The sequence below is a fragment of the Brachyhypopomus gauderio genome, unplaced genomic scaffold, assembly GCF_052324685.1.
Source record: "Brachyhypopomus gauderio isolate BG-103 unplaced genomic scaffold, BGAUD_0.2 sc81, whole genome shotgun sequence".
NCBI lineage: Eukaryota > Metazoa > Chordata > Actinopteri > Gymnotiformes > Hypopomidae > Brachyhypopomus > Brachyhypopomus gauderio.
In genome coordinates, this window is record NW_027506902.1 from 680,422 (window position 1) to 701,496 (window position 21,075).

At 40.0% G+C, this 21,075-nt stretch overlaps 3 long non-coding RNA genes across 4 annotated transcripts; all 3 read left to right on the forward strand.

Annotated features, from left to right (window-relative positions):
- The first annotated feature begins 1,361 nt into the window (after positions 1-1,361).
- LOC143493089 (uncharacterized) lies at positions 1,362-4,189 on the forward strand. 2 transcript variants are annotated; one of them, XR_013125342.1, is made up of 4 exons: positions 1,362-1,397; positions 1,542-2,806; positions 3,436-3,625; positions 3,835-4,189. It is a non-coding gene; the product is annotated as an uncharacterized LOC143493089 (long non-coding RNA). The 2 variants fall into 2 exon arrangements; XR_013125341.1 differs by having other exon boundaries at positions 3,475-3,625.
- Positions 4,190-8,545: 4,356 nt separating this feature from the next.
- Positions 8,546-12,157, forward strand: LOC143493085 (uncharacterized). The gene is made up of 4 exons (XR_013125340.1): positions 8,546-9,311; positions 10,784-11,097; positions 11,317-11,392; positions 11,548-12,157. It is a non-coding gene; the product is annotated as an uncharacterized LOC143493085 (long non-coding RNA).
- An 88-nt stretch (positions 12,158-12,245) lies between these two features.
- Positions 12,246-14,064, forward strand: LOC143493102 (uncharacterized). The gene is made up of 3 exons (XR_013125343.1): positions 12,246-12,774; positions 13,467-13,617; positions 13,827-14,064. It is a non-coding gene; the product is annotated as an uncharacterized LOC143493102 (long non-coding RNA).
- Positions 14,065-21,075: the final 7,011 nt, after the last annotated feature.

Sequence of the window (21,075 nt, forward strand, 5' to 3'; positions counted from 1 at the left end):
TTGTGAAGGTGTTCTCAGAAGTAACTGAAAAAGGAGCTAGTCAAAACTGTGGTCATCATAAAACTTACTTTTCAGCTGGTTTTAGCTGCTCCCAACATTCTTCCCCGCGGTTCTCATAGGATTCCATTGCATGCGTTTTCTGAATTTGTAATGCGTTTACGAAATGTAGCATACATGTTGTTGAAGCGTTTGAGTAAAGTGATTTATGAACTTGTACAGCGTTCATTTATTTCTATCGCGATTATAAAATATATCACATGTCATTTTGATCAAACGATTCAACTATGTGCAGCGCGTTTTCCCCCATTTGCAGTGCGCTGTGTCTTCCCGGCTATCGTCTTCGCTGGAAGGACCATCATGTAGCCACATGCTAAAACTAGAGCACATTTCTTGATCACAAGATTTCTTTTCGTTTTAGGTTAATTGCATAAAAAAAGGACCGATTTAAATGTGAATATCTTTGGACTGGCTTGATAAAATTGGACAATTAAGGCATTTTTTTGTTATATTGTGCTGCATCTAATAAAACTATTTTAAATGTGATTAAGTAATGTTGAAAAAAATGTCCAAGTCACTACATCATGGATTTTACGTGGTGTGTTTGATTAGTGGCGTAGTGTGTAGGAGGTGCATTTGTCTTTGCTGATGTGTGGTGTGTAGAGGTGTGCTGTGTTTAGAAGTGAGCTTGGAGGGATATGCAATGTACATATGAAATCTTAACTATTTGTTTACTCATATGTTGAGCTAATTAATGCAAATCTATTACTGTAACACTATTGTGTATTTTTATTTCTTTAGTTAATATGTTAATTATAAATAAGAACAACAACATGGATTCTGGACTACTTGAGGACCCAGATATTTGGTGTGCGGAAATTGATGACATTAGCTGGATGATGGATCGCAATGTCACTACTTCATCTACTAGTGCACCACCTGAACCCTCCGTCAGGGCAGAGAGTGATGCACAGAGTTTTGAAACAATCTCACTCAGTAGTGAAGACGACCCATCCTGCTCAGTAAGTGACACCTGCAACTTGGATCCATCACTGAAGATCAGCTGGTTCGATTTGATTCTCAAGTCCCCAATTGTCAAATTTGGCTGGAAGGTATTAAAGGTCAATTTTTCTAATACATTTCTTGAAATTAATGTTCTGCTAGTCATGTTTTTCTGCTAGTCATCTCACATGTGGAGATGAACATTTTGGTAGTGAATTAACACTATACAATTCATAGCAATATATTTAAGTGTGTTCCCTAGATTCTTTCATACAGCATTTTGGAGGTCTCCTTTTGATTTTTGAATTTCTCTTAATGTTAGTTTCCATTGAAGCAAAATAAAGAAAGCCCAGAGAAGACGACAGGAGGCGACCTGCAAACTACTTCTCCTGAATTCTGTAAGTCTGTTGAAATGGTGTGTTGTAAGGGGGGGGGGGGGGGGGGGGGGGGTGTTGTGGAAGTGTACCATATTTTGAATATTTAATAATTAATCTTTAAATTAATTAATCTTAGTCTTAATAATTTTGTCTGATATTTTCCAGCTTCATGTAAAAACGCATCTCCTGTTAAGAAGCTTCCAAAGATGCTGTCGAGCATCTTTGCGGCCATCCCGAAGGCTTTTTGCTCCTGCTTGAAAGTCCAGCCAGAGGAGTGAAGTGGGCAGTCGTGGCCTGGCGGTTAGGGAACTGGTCTTGTGACCGGAGGGTTGTGGGTTCGATTCCCAGACCTAAGGCCATGACTGAGGTGCCCCTGAGCAAGGCCCTTAACCCTCAATTGCTCACTTGTATAAAAAATTAGATAAAAATGTAAGTCGCTCTGGATAAGGGCGTCTGCCAAATGCCATAAAATGTAAATGTAAATGTGAAGTCCAGGGACCATCAAGTAGACTTCACCAGCAGTCAAGCTTCACAGAGCAATCTGTGTTGAATATGACTATCCCCACTAAAGCAACACACACATCTATACTGATGCTGCCATTGAGCGCTCATTTGGCACACGGCAGCACAGCTCATGTTCGGCAGAGAGTTGTGCGCACACCCGTGGATCTGCGCACACCCATGGAGCTGCGCACACACCCGTGGAGCTGGCCTTTGGGGCCCCACATGGGGCAGGCAGTGGAGACCAGCAGTCGCACCGGTATGTGCAGCTGGCTCAAGAACACCAGGGGGATGCTTGTGGTCGGCAGAAGACTGCCTACGGCTCCCAGTGCCAAGGTGATCCTCCTGCCCCAGGGGTACTGGTCTGGCTCTACAACCCACGACGGGGGCGCTGCCCCAAGCTCCAGTCCCACTGGGAGGGCTCCTGTGAAATCCTGAGCCGCCTGGGGGAAGTGGTGTATCGAGTGCGGTCAGGAAGGTGCATTTTGGTGGTGCACCGGGACCGGACCGTCTCACTCCATTATCGGCCCTGCCAGCGAGACATTAATGGCTCTAATTCCCCTAAGGACATCCCGCACGCTGGCCCAGACACAGACCCAGCACTGCCGAGAGCTCAAGAGAGACCACATCGGTTCAGGAGGACCCCTGCTCACTTGAGAGACTTTGTCCGGGCTCTGTGGGTCACCGGGGCAGTTGACCCTTGAGGGAGGGGCAATGTATCGCCTGCCAATAGGTGAACTCTGGGCCGGGTCTGTGAGGCCAGAGCCATATAGAGAGAGAGTCGCGACAACTCCGTTCACTCCGATGGACCAGTTTTTTTACAGCAATGGCGGATCGTGGAGCCTGTCAATAGTTCCCGGAAGTTAGCAGCAAATACGAGCAGCGCAGTCAAACTGGAGCAGTGGACCATCTGTGATATACTTTTACAGGTTAGTACGCTTTACATCAGAAGGACATCAGAATCAAATTAACATGTGCATTAAAATGTGCATTAAAGCATTTTAGTGAATTATCTACCTCTTAATAAGCAGATTTAGGGAACTAAATCTATGCTAAGACAACGCGAATACGGTTAGACAGCCTATTATTTGTAAATTCCTCTCTTAATGCCATTTCACCTAAACGCGATGTTTTTGCGGGGTAGCTAAATATTGTTTAAATATAACATTTGAGTGTGATTGTAGAGAGTGTTGGGTCGTGGGGGTGAAATGAGTCCCAGTCTTGTTAGAATAAAGCCGATCAGATTTTAAAAGCTCAGGACGGCTCCAAAAGATGTTGATATTGATGTTGATGATATCCATTTTGGAGTACCAGCTAACGTTTTATTTCCTTTTATTTTATTTATTTATCCTTTTATTTATTTTATTTTGCTTTTTATTTTGTTTTATTTATTTTTATTTTATTTTATTAAAGTACTTCCTCAATTTTTGAAACTACTAGATATAAAAGACATATACTATTTAGTGTGATTAAGTTTTAAATATTTTATCACTTAAAGAAATAATATAATTATTAGGAGTTCATACTTATTATACCTGTGTCACCTCTAACACTATAGCTGTGATAAGCAGCTATGGGCCCTGCCCTGTCTTTACAGGTCCAGTGGTGCATCGTAGTGCAGGGGACTTCCTCTTTCTGAGTGCGGGGCGATGCACAAAAATGGTGGGAACAGCATCTGCTCTCAGCCTAGTCTTGCCCTGTTTGGTTTTGATGAACTGGTCTGCCTCAAAATGTGCCTGCAGAGTGATGTGAGTTTACTCCTCACACATGACAACTCAGTTTTGTCTACCCATATACACATCCCATAGTGGGTGAATACACAGTATTAGAGAACACTTACTGGATACGTATACACGTACAAAAAACAACCAAGGATGTGCAACAAGTTCAAATTCATATCACATCAATACTCATAATAATCATTTTCTCCTGTCTTTTTCTCCTCTCTCTCTTTAAGCCAAAGAACCATAGGGGATTCAATGGAGCCTGCAACTAGATGGCACCCTCACCCTGCACCGGAGTCTGTCTGGAGTCTTTGATTTTTTTTGTTCACTATTCTGTATTTTAATAAATCAGGCATTAAGCTTTCCAATAGTGTGTTTATTGTGAAAAGTGCAAATGCAGTGTTTGATGATTACCTCACATATATATTTGCTGTTGTAATCTTTAGTGAGGGTAAGATTGCTCCTGCTTAGTTGAGACAACCATTTATTTCTCCTCTCAGTTACAGTGGGGAAACCATACATTTTTGCTCCTTTCTCTGATCGATTGGAGCATCCCCATGCAGCACAGCAAACCATGGTAGACACTACACAAACAACACGGAGGAAAGGACACAGAAAAACTTCTTGACATGATATTCATATTTGAGATTATTAGAGATTTATTTAATGAATGAATTGCTGTAAATAAGTGTGTATTAAAAAGACAAGATATATATAATTTATCAATGTATTTTAATATGTCATATACTGTCTGGATGTAAATGTAATGTGTTTTAATGTACCCTTTTAAAGCATACTTCTGCGCAATGAAGTCAAAGAAACATTTCCTTCTGTCAGAAAATGTACATTAGTCATTTAGATTACTTAGGTCCCCAATACCATGGGGTTACAGAAATCACCATGATATAAAGATATGTTAATGTTAAAAAATTAATCTAATCTGAATTTCTAACCCCTTCCTGTCCCTCTAAATATATAAATGAACGTAATATATAACAATTATAAAACAATCAAAGCATTGAACAGCAATGTGCTCCAACATTGGCCTAAAGTTGGTCGCTATATACCAACGCATTAACAACTATGGACATCTGGGTGGTGGGTTGGTGTTGTGTGGCATTTGTGTGTTTTTTGTAATTGATGTGTGTTGCTGGACAAGTGAATTTCCCCTTGGGGATTAATAAAGTATCATCTAATCTAATCTAAACTAATCTCGAACTAGAGACCCTGATGATCCAGTTCTATACAGCGATCATCGAGTCCATCCTCACCTCATCCATAACCACCTGGTTTGGTTCCTCTACATCACAAGAAAGAGCCAGACTCCAGCGCATCATCAGACCAGCAGAGAAGATCATTGGATGTAACCTGCCAACGCTGCAGGAGATCCACACCAGCAGGGTGAGGAAACGCGCTCACAAAATTACAACAGACCCCTCACATCCTGCACATCACCTCTTCCAGACTCTCCTCTCTGGTAGAAGACTAAGGACCATCAGAACCAGCACAAAACGACATGCTAACAGCTTCTTTCCCAGAGCTGTAGCTCTCCTCAACCACAGTGGACTCATCTGAGTCTTTAAACCAAATGGACTTAATTGCACTGAACAGGACATGTCTCTCACTTGCACTATGCTATTTTGCACAGCTGTACAATGTTAACATCATCCGCAACATCTACAACATTATTAAACATAAACCTACCTCAAGAACATCTGGATACATATATATTCGTACTCACATATTCATACTCACATGTGTACAGTACAGATTTTATATTTTACATTTTATATTGTCTTATGTCTTTTTTCTAGTACTAACTATATTCCATAGTCTATTTATTGTTTATTGTACCTTTAGAGTTATGTTTGTCAACAGTGTGCACGTGTTACATGTCATACATGTGTTGCTCTCACTGTCACGGTACGGCGGCCCCCTACTGGTCACCCCCGTCTACAGCAGCAGCTTGTCCTGTGGGTGTGGTGTTGTGTTCGTACAAGACATATATAGACGAACAAACGACCCTCAGGTGAGACGGATCGCGGGCTCCGCCCACCTGAGGGTCGTTTGTTCGTCTATATATGTCTTGTCTTTGTACCAGTTGACCGCTGGTTATTATATCCTTAATTCGGATCAGTTCACGGGTTTGGGTTTGCGCACTTCACATATTAAACCATCCTATTTCCCTGAGACTTGGCGTGATCGCTTCCATTTATTTTCGCTCACCCCACCCCTCACAAAGACAAATTCCTAGTATGTTTAACATACCTGGCAAAATAAAGAGATTCTGATTCTGATTCTGATCTGAATCATTTTTTGCCAATACATTTAGCCACATTTTGATTTTTTGGGGATTTAGTGCCTCATCTGAGATAAAAAAAAAAACACTTCATACTTTCATATCAAAGGTCAAACGTTTGCTCAAAACAACATTGGTTCTCTTCGGCTGCTTAGGCCAGTACGTGTTTGAACCTGCAATCTCCGCTTGCAGCTAGATTTAAATAATTGTTTTTATTAGTCTGGCATGCATAAAAAGTCAAATGGTTTAATATTTCTGATTAAAATCTTTTTAAGATTCCACATATGTTTTCTATAAAAATTGCCAAATTATATATAACAAATTGGGAGAATCTATTCTCTTTTCATTATAACAAGTAAGTTTTGTTCTGTTAAAAGAACCTTAAAACAAACAACTCTTAATATTTGAACAGTTAATTGCAATATAATGCCGTTCAGGCTACAATGTAACTTGTATTGGATAAATAAATATAGGCAGTGATGTCAAAACCTTCAGGTTATTCCACAGCTATTTCCTTGTAGGAAATGTCTCAAAACAGTCTCATCTATGAGTGAGTCTTGAAACAGACTGGAGAATAATTCAATGGGTACCTCACCCTGTGATTTCACCTCAAAATTCCCCATGAACATAGATGGGACCCCTTGGTAATCAATATCCTTGCATCTCCAGATTCTATTCCTACCTCTGACATTCTGTTTTCTTTGATAATTATTTAAACCTCCCTCATTTCCTTTGTCCCCTTCCTCGATTTGTTCTTTTTTGCTTTTTTTCCCTTTGTCTCACATCTGGCTCATATTCTCCTTCGCTGATGTCACTGTCACTGTAACTGTGCGTTCACACCGAAAGCGATAAAATCGCTCTCCGTCGCCAAATCGCCAGCATCTCGTCGCGTGGGGGCGTGTCCAACATCACGCCGGCATGCAGCACGTGACAGATATGCAAATCACGTTTTTAAAGCAGGACGCAGTATTTATTTTAATCTATTGATTACAGGACACACGATTATAAATGAGTGCGTGTATAAAACATAGTGTGTGTATAAAACACATATAGTATATAAACCTAAAATGTTTATGTATTTTTTTTTTACTTTTTACCCCAGACCCGAAGATCAAACAGGAATTTTAAAAATCATAACCAATAATAGGGTATACGCTAATTTATTGCAGATGTTTTTTAACAAATGAACAGTATTCCCTCCAAAAATAAACATTTTGTACTGTAAATAAACAGGGACACATCGTAAAGTGCGGGACATCCAGAGACAGCCACTATTAATCTCTCCTCCATTTTGCAATCGGAACAAATAATCAGTAGGAACCAAAGTCAGAGGTGCGGTTTCGGAGGAGGGTGCAAACATACTTTCTGATTGGTAGTCGCCGCCGCGCGTCACTGCTCATTTGCATAAAGTTGAGCCAAGCTCAACTTGTTCGCGTCGCTCGAATCGCTCACTTCGCGTCGCGCCGCGTCGCGCCGCGTCGCGTCGCTCACTCTCATTGAAAATGAATGACTTCCGGTCGCCGTGTCGCTCTCGTCGCTTTCGGTGTGAACGCACAGTAAGTGGACTCTGACACACTGCTTACTGGAATATCCTCAATAACTTTATAGTGTGATGTTGATGATCTACACTTCCCTGGTTGAAAAACAACACATAAACATGTGTACTATAATGCACTGTCATTGAAATTTGAACCTTAATGGTGAGAAAGAATAGTCAAAAGCAGTTGGGTATGGTATCAGACAAGAGTACAAAGTTTATTAAAGACAATAGACAGAAAAATAGAAAGATGGATCGATCCAGAGATCTCCGTTACACACACTCAAGAGCATCTGCAAGAGAAAGCTGCCCCCCTCTAACAGACCATAGTTTTTATACTATTTTGCTACATGATTACATCATATTGCATGTCATGAGTGAAGCAGGCTAGGTCTCATTGGTGGCCAATGTGAGGTGAGGTGATGGGGTGAGGTATCACAACCATCACTTCATCCCTGCCAGGGTCATTTGGCCAAGGTCTCCTTGTTCCTCCGGTCCGTCAGATGCACCATTCTGATGCAGCTCATCCTCATCTACAGACTAGAGATCTTCAGGGCTGTCTGTCTTCATCTCACAAAGAGTGGCTTCACACACAATTTACTACTTTATTACTAGAGAGAGTGCCTACAAGCATGTAAGGCATACAATGATCAATGTGTAGGCCTAAAATATGTTCAATATATACCTTAATAACGTGATTTCCATTCTACTCACTAAGTGTAATCAATACATGTGTATATTGATGAATATTACAGAAAGACAATATATGAATTTTTCACCTACAGTACACACAAACACACACACACACACACACACACACAAATGTTCTTAGATTTTGCTTCTTTTTAGGCAATAAAAATGGCAAATTTTATATTGGTTTCTATTTACAGCAACAACACATTTTGTACAAATTTTCTATTATTATTTATACAAACGACATCTACGACATGGTACATCATTCAACGTATTGCCATTATTGCATAATGTCCACATATGTGGACACTTGATTTATGAGGTAAAAATCCTTAGATGTTAAAATTCCAATCTGTGCAAATGATGACAAATTCCGGATGACAAATGATGACAAATTCGGATGACAAATTCCAATCTGTGCAAAATCACCAATTGGCAAAAGCTGGTATAATAATCATATTGAGATAACTGGTATAATAAACTAATTATAAAGTACTGCCTGGGACTTAACTATGAGCACAAGAGAAGACAAATGTTTTTTCTCTTTTTTAATTTAATCTATTTAAATTCATGTGGTTAAACAACTTTATGATATGATGCCTGGGTCGCGGCTTCAGCCACTTGCATCACAGATACTTCCACACCAACAAGACTATGGGACCAGAACAGCAGCAGTTTTTCTGCCTGAGAACCAGTGATTCTGTGCTGGAAAAGTGTGGCAGTTCAGTATTTTGGCAGCAGCAATGAAGAGACTGCTTAGCGTTAGGTCTTTATAAAAAGCAAAAACATTCCCATATACAGTTTAGATCTGCGTCCGTTTTATGAGATGTCCTAATTTGAATGTATAACAGTGTTTCCCTTAAGGGAAATATCTGTAAAATGCAATGGATAAATTTTATGCAAGCCAGGATAGTGAGGCTAGCGCATGGAATGCCTATGACGTCATGAGCATTGTGACGTCATACATGGTAGACTATATTAATCGCCCGTCATTCTGAAAATACGCCAGTGTAGGCGAATTCTCCTAACAGCTGACAGCAAGCAGATATTATCAACTGTAATTAAGAGCATAATTTATTCATTCCTAATTGTTATAACTGAGCTAATAGGACAATCTATTCAGTGTTATAGGCATAGAGGAAAGAATCCAGTTAAAATCTTATCCAACTGACGCTTCATCGGTAAGTGCGAATTCAGCTATTTGCTTTGCTAAATGTTTACTTAGAATGTTTGTAATAGCAGAGGTTGGCCGTTTGTTTAAGTGGCAACCTAGCACAGAGTCAAATGGCTAGATTGTGTTATATAGCTTGCTTTATCGATAGTGATTTATAGTGTGTTATTTAAGCAATAGAACACGAGAGGGAGTGATTTGGTCGTAGGCACGAGCCGAAGTCTTATGTGTATATGCCATTGCTTGGCAACGCGTCCGCCCAGTGATACAGGTTGTGAGAATGGTGCTGTTCCAGAGACCGGTCTCTGTGCTGTTCTCACAAATACCAGCACGGTTAGAACACTTCTCACCCAATCAGATTGTGAGGTCGGAACTAACTGTTGTATAATAGGTAACAAATATATTCAGCGAGCAACTTCTTAAACGTCGAAATGCTTAAATCATTTGTTTATGTAAAGAGATTAATGCATTGCCGTGTAGTGTTTATAATGAAGCGATTACGTATGTGCGACATGGACACTGCGTGGGAGAGCGTGCAGAAACGCTAAATATTTGTGATTGGGCTGAGGCGCGAACCTGGAGACAGGCATATTGCTTGTGGAGTAGGGTGCCACAATGCATTCATTCATTGTTTGCGTAGTTTGCGTTTAGATGTTGCAAAGAAAAGTTGTGAAGGTGTTCTCAGAAGTAACTGAAAAAGGAGCTAGTCAAAACTGTGGTCATCATAAAACTTACTTTTCAGCTGGTTTTAGCTGCTTCCAACATACTTCCCCGCGGTTCTCATAGGATTCCATTGCATGTGTTTTCTGAATTTGTAATGCGTTTACGAAATGTAGCGTACATGTTGTTGAAGCGTTTGAGTAAAGTGATTTATGAACTTGTACAGCGTTCATTTATTTATATCGCGATTATAAAATATATCACGTCATTTTGATCAAACGATTCAACTATGTGCAGCGCGTTTTCCCCCATTTGCAGTGCGCTGTGTCTTCCCGGCTATCGTCTTCGCTGGGAGGACCATCATGTAGCCACATGCTAAAACTAGAGCACATTTCTTGATCACAAGATTTCCTTTCGTTTTAGGTTAATTGCATAAAAAAATAATAAATTTTAAAAAAGGACCGATTTAAATGTGAATATCTTTGGACTGGCTTGATAAAATTTGACAATTAAGGCATATTTTTTTGTTATATTGTGCTGCATCTAATAAAACTATTTTAAATGTGATTAAGTAATGTTGAAAAAAATGTCCAAGTCACTACATCATGGATTTTACGTGGTGTGTTTGATTAGTGGCGTAGTGTGTAGGAGATGCATTTGTCTTTGCTGATGTGTTGTGTGTAGAGGTGTGCTGTGTTTAGAAGTGAGCTTGGAGGGATATGCAATGTACATATGAAATCTTAACTATTTGTTTACTCATATGTTGAGCTAATTAATGCAAATCTATTACTGTAACACTATTGTGTATTTTTATTTCTTTAGTTAATATGTTAATTATAAATAAGAACAACAACATGGATTCTGGACTACTTGAAGACCCAGATATTTGGTGTGCGGGAATTGACGATGACATTAGCTGGATGATGGATCGCAATGTCACTACTTCATCTACTAGTGCACCACCTGAACCCTCCGTCAGGGCAGAGAGTGATGCACAGAGTTTCGAAACAATCTCACTCAGTAGTGAAGACGACCCATCCTGCTCAGTAAGTGACACCTGCAACTTGGATCCATCACTGAAGATCAGCTGGTTCGATTTGATTCTCAAGTCCCCAATGGTCAAATTTGGCTGGAAGGTATGAAGGTCTATTTTTCTAATACATTTCTTGAAATTAATGTTCTGCTAGTCATGTTTTTCTGCTAGTCATCTCACATGTGGAGATGAACATTTTGGTAGTGAATTAACACTATACAATTCATAGCAATATATCAATATATTTAAGTGTGTTCCCTAGATTCTTTCATACAGCATTTTGGAGGTCTCCTTTTGATTTTTGAATTTCTCTTAATGTTAGTTTCCATTGAAGCAAAATAAAGAAAGCCCAGAGAAGACAACAGGAGGCGACCTGCAAACTACTTCTCCTGAATTCTGTAAGTCTGTTGAAATGGTGTGTTGTAAGGGGGAAGGGGGGGGGGGGGGGGGGGGGGGGGGGGTGGAGTGGAAGTGTACCATATTTTGAATATTTAATAATTAATCTTTAAATTAATTAATCTTAGTCTTAATAATTTTGTCTGATATTTTCCAGCTTCATGTAAAAACGCATCTCCTGTTAAGAAGCTTCCAAAGATGCTGTCGAGCATCTTTGCGGCCATCCCGAAGGCTTTTTGCTCCTGCTTGAAAGTCCAGCCAGAGGAGTGAAGTGGGCAGTCGTGGCCTGGCGGTTAGGGAACTGGTCTTGTGACCGGAGGGTTGTGGGTTCAATTCCCAGACCTAAGGCCATGACTGAGGTGCCCCTGAGCAAGGCCCTTAACCCTCAATTGCTCACTTGTATAAAAAATTAGATAAAAATGTAAGTCGCTCTGGATAAGGGTGTCTGCCAAATGCCATAAAATGTAAATGTGAAGTCCAGGGACCATCAAGTAGACTTCACCAGCAGTCAAGCTTCACAGAGCATCCCCACTAAAGCAACACACACATCTATACTGATGCTGCCATTGAGTGCTCATTTGGGACATGGCAGCACAGCTCATGTTCGGCAGAGAGCACACCCGTGGATCTGCGCACACCCATGGAGCTGCGCACACACCCGTGGAGCTGGCCTTTGGGGCCCCACATGGGGCTGGCAGTGGAGACCAGCAGTCGCACCGGTATGTGCAGCTGGCTCAAGAACACCAGGGGGATGCTTGTGGTCGGCAGAAGACTGCCTACGGCTCCCAGTGCCAAGGTGATCCTCCTGCCCCAGGGGTACTGGTCTGGCTCTACAACCCACGACGGGGGCGCTGCCCCAAGCTCCAGTCCCACTGGGAGGGCTCCTGTGAAATCCTGAGCCGCCTGGGGGAAGTGGTGTATCGAGTGCGGTCAGGAAGGTGCATTTTGGTGGTGCACTGGGACCGGACCGTCTCACTCCATATCGGCCCTGCCAGCGAGACATTAATGGCTCTAATCCCCCTAAGGACATCCCGCACGCTGGCCCAGACACAGACCCAGCGCTGCCGAGAGCTCAAGAGAGACCACATCGGTTCAGGAGGACCCCTGCTCACTTGAGAGACTTTGTCCGAGCTCTGTGGGTCACCGGGGCAGTTGACCCTTCAGGGAGGGGCAATGTATCGCCTGCCAATAGGTGAACTCTGGGCCGGGTCTGTGAGGCCAGAGCCATATAGAGAGAGAGTCGCGACAACTCCGTTCACTCCAATGGACCAGTTTTTTTACAGCAATGGCGGATCGTGGAGCCTGTCAATAGTTCCCGGAAGTTGGCAGCAAATACGAGCAGCGCAGTCAAACTGGAGCAGTGGACCATCATATACTTTTACAGGTTAGTACGCTTAAAAAATCAGATTGTGTATTATAAGGACATCAGAATCAAATTAACATGTGCATTAAAATGTGCATTAAAGCATTTTAGTGAATTATCTACCTCTTAATAAGCAGATTTAGGGAACTAAATCTATGCTAAGACAACGCGAATACGGTTAGACAGCCTATTATTTGTAAATTCCTCTCTTAATGCCATTTCACCTAAACGCGATGTTTTTGCGGGATAGCTAAGTATTGTTTAAATATAACATTTGAGTGTGATTGTAGAGAGTGTTGGGTCGTGGGGGTGAAATGAGTCCCAGTCTTGTTAGAATAAAGCCAATCAGATTTTAAAAGCTCAGGACGGCTCCAAAAGATGTTGATATTGATGTTGATGATATCCATTTTGGAGTACCAGCTAACGTTTTATTTCCTTTTATTTTATTTATTTATCCTTTTATTTATTTTTTTTAAATTTATTTTATTTTGCTTTTTATTTTGTTTTATTTATTTTTATTTTATTAACGTACTTCCTCAATTTTTGAAACTACTAGATATAAAAGACATATACTATTTAGTGTGATTAAGTTTTAAATATTCTATCACTTAAAGAAATAATATAATTATTAGGAGTTCATACTTATTATACCTGTGTCACCTCTAACACTATAGCTGTGATAAGCAGCTATGGGCCCTGCCCTGTCTTTACAGGTCCAGTGGTGCATCGTAGTGCAGGGGGCTTCCTCTTTCTGAGTGCGGGGCGATGCACAAAAATGGTGGGAACAGCATCTGCTCTCAGCCTAGTCTTGCCCTGTTTGGTTTTGATGAACTGGTCTGCCTCAAAATGTGCCTGCAGAGTGATGTGAGTTTACTCCTCACACATGACAACTCAGTTTTGTCTACCCATATACATATCCCATAGTGGGTGAATACACAGTATTAGAGAACACTTACTGGATACGTATACACGTACAAAAAACAACCAAGGATGTGCAACAAGTTCAAATTCATATCACATCAATACTCATAATAATCATTTTCTCCTGTCTTTTTCTCCTCTCTCTCTTTAAGCCAAAGAACCATAGGGGATTCAATGGAGCCTGCAACTAGATGGCACCCTCACCCTGCACCGGAGTCTGTCTGGAGTCTTTGATTTTTTTTGTTCACTATTCTGTATTTTAATAAATCAGGCATTAAGCTTTCCAATAGTGTGTTTATTGTGAAAAGTGCAAATGCAGTGTTTGATGATTACCTCACATATATATTTGCTGTTGTAATCTTTAGTGAGGGTAAGATTGCTCCTGCTTAGTTGAGACAACCATTTATTTCTCCTCTCAGTTACAGTGGGGAAACCATAAATTTTTGCTCCTTTCTCTGATCGATTGGAGCATCCCCATGCAGCACAGCAAACCATGGTAGACACTACACAAACAACACGGAGGAAAGGACACAGAAAAACTTCTTGACATGATATTCATATTTGAGATTATTAGAGATTTATTTAATGAATTAATTGCTGTAAATAAGTGTGTATTAAAAAGACAAGATATATATTATATCAATGTATTTTAATGTCATATACTGTCTGGATGTAAATGTAATGTGTTTTAATGTACCCTTTTAAAGCATACTTCTGCGCAATGAAGTCAAAGAAACATTTCCTTCTGTCAGAAAATGTACATTAGTCATTTAGATTACTTAGGTCCCCAATACCATGGGATTACAGAAATCACCATAATATAAAGATATGTTAATGTTAGAAAATTAATCTAATCTGAATTTCTAACCCCTTCCTGTCCCTCTAAATATATAAATGAACGTAATATATAACAATTATAAAACAATCAAAGCATTAAACAGCAATGTGCTCCAACATTGGCCTAAAGTTGGTCGCTATATACCAACGCATTAACAACTATGGACATCTGGGTGGTGGGTTGGTGTTGTGTGGCATTTGTGTGTTTTTTGTAATTGATGTGTGTTGCTGGACAAGTGAATTTCCCCTTGGGGATTAATAAAGTATCATCTAATCTAATCTAAACTAATCTAGAACTAGAGACCCTGATGATCCAGTTCTATACAGCGATCATCGAGTCCATCCTCACCTCATCCATAACCACCTGGTTTGGTTCCTCTACATCACAAGAAAGAGCCAGACTCCAGCGCATCATCAGATCAGCAGAGAAGATCATTGGATGTAACCTGCCAACGCTGCAGGAGATCCACACCAGCAGGGTGAGGAAACGCGCTCACAAAATTACAACAGACCCCTCACATCCTGCACATCACCTCTTCCAGGCTTTCCTCTCTGATAGAAGACTAAGGACCATCAGAACCAGCACAAAACGACATGCTAACAGCTTCTTTCCCAGAGCTGTAGCTCACCTCAACCACAGTGGACTCATCCGAGTCAACCAAATGGACTTAATTGCACTGAACAGGACATGTCTCTCACTTGCACTATGCTATTTTGCACAGCTGTACAATGTTAACATCATCCGCAACATCTACAACATTATTAAACATAAACCTACCTCAAGAACATCTGGATACATATATATTCGTACTCACATATTCATACTCACATGTGTACAGTACAGATTTTATATTTTACATTTTATATTGTCTTATGTCTTTTTGTCCACACTCTTTTTTTTCTAGTACTAACTATATTCCAGAGTCTATTTATTGTTTATTGTACCTTTAGAGTTATGTTTGTCAACAGTGTGCACGTGTTACATGTCATACATGTGTTGCTCTCACCAAGACTGTCATGGTACGGCGGCCCCCTACTGGTCACTCCCGTCTACAGCAGCAGCTTGTCCTGTGGGTGTGGTGTTGTGTTCGTCCCTCAGGTGGGCGGAGCCCGCGATCCGTCTCACCTGAGGGTCGTTTGTTCGTCTATATATGTCTTGTCTTTGTACCAGTTGACTGCTGGTTATTATATCCTTAATTCGGATCAGTTCACGGGTTTTGGTTTGCGCACTTCACATATTAAACCATCCTATTTCCCTGAGACTTGGCGTGATCGCTTCCATTTATTTTCGCTCACCCTACCCGTCACAAAGATAAATTCCTAGTATGTTTAACATACCTGGCAAAATAAAGAGATTCTGATTCTGATCTGAATCATTTTTTGCCAATACATTTAGCCACATTTTGATTTTTTGGGGATTTAGTGCCTCATCTGAGATAAAAAAAAACACTTCATACTTTCATATCAAAGGTCAAACGTTTGCTCAAAACAACATTGGTTCTCTTCGGCTGCTTAGGCCAGTACGTGTTTGAACCTGCAATCTCCGCTTGCAGCTAGATTTAAATAATTGTTTTTATTAGTCTGGCATGCATAAAAAGTCAAATGGTTTAATATTTCTGATAAAAATCTTTTTAAGATTCCACATATGTTCCACATATATTCCAAATATGTGGACACCATGCAAGAACGGAGTGAATATTTTCTATAAAAATTGCCAAATTATATATAACAAATTGGGAGAATCTATTCTATTTTCATTATAACAAGTAAGTTTTGTTCTGTTAAAAGAACCTTAAAACAAACAACTCTTAATATTTGAACAGTTAATTGCAATATAATGCCATTCAGGCTACAATGTAACTTGTATTGGATAAATAAATATAGGCAGTGATGTCAAAACCTTCAGGTTATTCCACAGCTATTTCCTTGTAGGAAATCTCTCAAAACAGTCTCATCTATGAGTGAGTCTTGAAACAGACTGGAGAATAATTCAATGGGTACCTCACCCTGTGCTTTCACCTCAAAATTCCCCATGAACATAGATAGGACCCCTTGGTAATCAATATCCTTGCATCTCCAGATTCTATTCCTACCTCTGACATTCTGTTTTCTTTGATAATTATTTAAACCTCCCTCATTTCCTTTGTCCCCTTCCTCGATTTGTTCTTTTTTGCTTTTTTTCCCTTTGTCTCACATCTGGCTCATATTCTCCTTCGCTGATGTCACTGTCACTGTAAGTGGACTCTGACACACTGCCTACTGGAATATCCTCAATAACTTTATAGTGTGATGTTGATGATCTACACTTCCCTGGTTGAAAAACAACACAAACATGTGTACTATACTGCACTGTCATTGAAATTTGAACCTTAATGGTGAGAAAGAACAGTCAAAGCAGTTGGGTATGGTATCAGACAAGAGTACAAAGTTTATTAAAGACAATAGACAGAAAAATAGAAAGATGGATCGATCCAGAGATCTCCGTTACACACACTCAAGAGCATCTGCAAGAGAAAGCTGCCCCCCTCTAACAGACCATAGTTTTTATACTATTTTGCTACATGATTACATCATATTCCATGTCATGAGTGAAGCAGGCTAGGTCTCATTGGTGGCCAATGTGAGGTGAGGTGATGGGGTGAGGTATCACAACCATCATTTCATCCCTGCCAGGGTCATTTGGCCAAGGTCTCCTTGTTCCTCCGGTCCGTCAGATGCACCATTCTGATGCAGCTCATCCTCATCTACAGACTAGAGATCTTCAGGGCTGTCTGTCTTCATCTCACAAAGAGACAGACTACACAGAGAGAGTGCCTACAAGCATGTAAGGCATACAATGATCAATGTGTACTAGGCCTAAAATATGTTCAATATATACCTTAATAACATGATTTCCATTCTACTCACTAAGTGTAATCAATACATGTGTATATTGATGAATATTACAGAAAGACAATATATGAATTTTTCACCTACAGTACACACACACACACACACACACACACACACACACACACAAATGTTCTTAGATTTTGCTTCTTTTTAGTCAATAAAAATGGCAAATTTTATATTGGTTTCTATTTACAGCAACAACACATTTTGTACAAATTTTCTATTATTATTTATACAAACGACATCTATGACATGGTACATCGTTCAACGTATTGCCATTATTGCATAATGTCCACATATGTGGACACTTGATTTATGAGGTAAAAATCCTTAGATGTTAAAATTCCAATCTGTGCAAATGATGACAAATTCGGATGACAAATTCCAATCTGTGCAAAATCACCAATTGGCAAAAGCTGGTATAATAATCATATTGAGATAACTGGTATAATAAACTAATTATAAAGTACTGCCTGGGACTTAACTATGAGCACAAGAGAAGACAAATGTTTTTTCTCTTTTTTAATTTAATCTATTTAAATTCATGTGGTTAAACAACTTTATGATATGATGCCTGGGTCGCGGCTTCAGCCACTTGCATCACAGATACTTCCACACCAACAAGACTATGGGACCAGAACAGCAGCAGTTTTTCTGCCTGAGAACCAGTGATTCTGTGCTGGAAAAGTGTGGCAGTTCAGTATTTTGGCAGCAGCAATGAAGAAACTGCTTAGCGTTAGGTCTTTATAAAAAGCAAAAATATTCCCATATACAGTTTAGATCTGCGTCCGTTTTATGAGATGTCCTAATTTGAATGTATAACAGTGTTTCCCTTAAGGGAAATATCTGTAAAATGCAATGGATAAATTTTATGCAAGCCAGGATAGTGAGGCTAGCGCATGGAATGCCTATGACGTCATGAGCATTGTGACGTCATACATGGTAGACTATATAAATCGCCCGTCATTCTGAAAATACGCCAGTGTAGGCGAATTCTCCTAACAGCTGACAGCAAGCAGATATTATCAACTGTAATTAAGAGCATAATTTATTCATTGCTAATTGTTATAACTGAGCTAATAGGACAATTTATTCAGTGTTATAGGCATAGAGGAAAGAATCCAGTTAAAATCTTATCCAACTGACGCTTCATCGGTAAGTGCGAATTCAGCTATTTGATGTGCTAAATGTTTACTTAGAATGTTTGTAATAGCAGAGGTTGGCCGTTTGTTTAAGTGGCAACCTAGCACAGAGTCATATGGCTAGATTGTGTTATATAGCTTGCTTTATCGATAGTGATTTATAGTGTGTTATTTAAGCAATAGAACACGAGAGGGAGTGATTTGGTCGTAGGCACGAGCCGAAGTCTTATGTGTATATGCCATTGCTTGGCAACGCGTCCGCCGAGTGATACAGGTTGTGAGAATGGTGCTGTTCCAGAGACCGGTCTCTGTGCTGTTCTCACAAATACCAGCACGGTTAGAACACTTCTCACCCAATCAGATTGTGAGGTCGGAACTAACTGTTGTATAATAGGTAACAAATATATTCAGCGAGCAACTTCTTAAACGTCGAAATGCTTAAATCATTTGTTTATGTAAAGAGATTAATGCATTGCCGTGTAGTGTTTATAATGAAGCGATTACGTATGTGCGACATGGACACTGCGTGGGAGAGCGTGCAGAAACGCTAAATATTTGTGATTGGGCTGAGGCGCGAACCTGGAGACAGGCATATTGCTTGTGGAGTAGGGTGCCACAATGCATTCATTCATTGTTTGCGTAGTTTGCGTTTAGATGTTGCAAAGAAAAGTTGTGAAGGTGTTCTCAGAAGTAACTGAAAAAGGAGCTAGTCAAAACTGTGGTCATCATAAAACTTACTTTTCAGCTGGTTTTAGCTGCTTCCAACATACTTCCCCGCGGTTCTCATAGGATTCCATTGCATGTGTTTTCTGAATTTGTAATGCGTTTACGAATTGTAGCGTACATGTTGTTGAAGCCTTTGAGTAAAGTGATTTATGAACTTGTACAGCGTTCATTTATTTATATCGCGATTATAAAATATATCACGTCATTTTGATCAAACGATTCAACTATGTGCAGCGCGTTTTCCCCCATTTGCAGTGCGCTGTGTCTTCCCGGCTATCGTCTTCGCTGGGAGGACCATCATGTAGCCACATGCTAAAACTAGAGCACATTTCTTGATCACAAGATTTCCTTTCGTTTTAGGTTAATTGCATAAAAAAATAATAAATTTTAAAAAAGGACCGATTTAAATGTGAATATCTTTGGACTGGCTTGATAAAATTTGACAATTAAGGCATATTTTTTTGTTATATTGTGCTGCATCTAATAAAACTATTTTAAATGTGATTAAGTAATGTTGAAAAAAATGTCCAAGTCACTACATCATGGATTTTACGTGGTGTGTTTGATTAGTGGCGTAGTGTGTAGGAGATGCATTTGTCTTTGCTGATGTGTTGTGTGTAGAGGTGTGCTGTGTTTAGAAGTGAGCTTGGAGGGATATGCAATGTACATATGAAATCTTAACTATTTGTTTACTCATATGTTGAGCTAATTAATGCAAATCTATTACTGTAACACTATTGTGTATTTTTATTTCTTTAGTTAATATGTTAATTATAAATAAGAACAACAACATGGATTCTGGACTACTTGAAGACCCAGATATTTGGTGTGCGGGAATTGACGATGACATTAGCTGGATGATGGATCGCAATGTCACTACTTCATCTACTAGTGCACCACCTGAACCCTCCGTCAGGGCAGAGAGTGATGCACAGAGTTTCGAAACAATCTCACTCAGTAGTGAAGACGACCCATCCTGCTCAGTAAGTGACACCTGCAACTTGGATCCATCACTGAAGATCAGCTGGTTCGATTTGATTCTCAAGTCCCCAATGGTCAAATTTGGCTGGAAGGTATGAAGGTCTATTTTTCTAATACATTTCTTGAAATTAATGTTCTGCTAGTCATGTTTTTCTGCTAGTCATCTCACATGTGGAGATGAACATTTTGGTAGTGAATTAACACTATACAATTCATAGCAATATATCAATATATTTAAGTGTGTTCCCTAGATTCTTTCATACAGCATTTTGGAGGTCTCCTTTTGATTTTTGAATTTCTCTTAATGTTAGTTTCCATTGAAGCAAAATAAAGAAAGCCCAGAGAAGACAACAGGAGGCGACCTGCAAACTACTTCTCCTGAATTCTGTAAGTCTGTTGAAATGGTGTGTTGTAAGGGGGAAGGGGGGGGGGGGGGGGGGGGGGTGGAGTGGAAGTGTACCATATTTTGAATATTTAATAATTAATCTTTAAATTAATTAATCTTAGTCTTAATAATTTTGTCTGATATTTTCCAGCTTCATGTAAAAACGCATCTCCTGTTAAGAAGCTTCCAAAGATGCTGTCGAGCATCTTTGCGGCCATCCCGAAGGCTTTTTGCTCCTGCTTGAAAGTCCAGCCAGAGGAGTGAAGTGGGCAGTCGTGGCCTGGCGGTTAGGGAACTGGTCTTGTGACCGGAGGGTTGTGGGTTCAATTCCCAGACCTAAGGCCATGACTGAGGTGCCCCTGAGCAAGGCCCTTAACCCTCAATTGCTCACTTGTATAAAAAATTAGATAAAAATGTAAGTCGCTCTGGATAAGGGTG